Raw genomic sequence first — 529 nt, forward strand, 5'->3', positions numbered from 1 at the left:
TGAATGGAAGATACACAATGACCAGGACGTGCACGTGTGTTCATATGTATGATCTATATATACTACACATGTACATCGCGAAGAGAAAATGAACTGGACCCCCACCCATCTGCTTTTTCCCAACATCTCCCGAAAGGAAAAAAAATAATTATAAAACGGACGCTTGTTATAGGACCATCCTGAACGAATCCACGCCGACCGTTACAAACCCTAGGGTAGATTATCTTCGTGTATGTAGTGTTTTGGTTTTTTTGGTTTTTTGTTTTGTTTTGTTAGTGCTAAGTTTTGGTAGCAGTTGTCCAGAGTTTCCAAAGACCTGGGCGATTGATATATTGTTGTGCCTTCACTATCTTATCGCATGTTGACGAATGAATAAAGACACATTCCTTGGTTATCTAATTAGCCTGTTGTGGCCTCGGGATATTCATGCTCTCCTCCACGCCGTCAGGGACAAGGGAGTTCGACGTGGTTCTAGATATTACGGTTGTCATTTTTCTGGGACGTGAATGTAAGGATTGAGATATTATAA

General features: G+C 41.0%; 1 protein-coding gene across 30 annotated transcripts in view; it reads left to right on the forward strand.

The window, feature by feature from the left end:
* The window catches only part of LOC119582032 (eukaryotic translation initiation factor 4 gamma 1-like), a gene marked incomplete at its 3' end in the record, with an annotated part of 189,642 nt that overhangs the window by 153,952 nt on the left and 35,161 nt on the right, over positions 1-529 (forward strand).

Source organism: Penaeus monodon, chromosome 15 (assembly GCF_015228065.2).
Source record: "Penaeus monodon isolate SGIC_2016 chromosome 15, NSTDA_Pmon_1, whole genome shotgun sequence".
Classification (NCBI taxonomy): Eukaryota; Metazoa; Arthropoda; class Malacostraca; order Decapoda; family Penaeidae; genus Penaeus; species Penaeus monodon.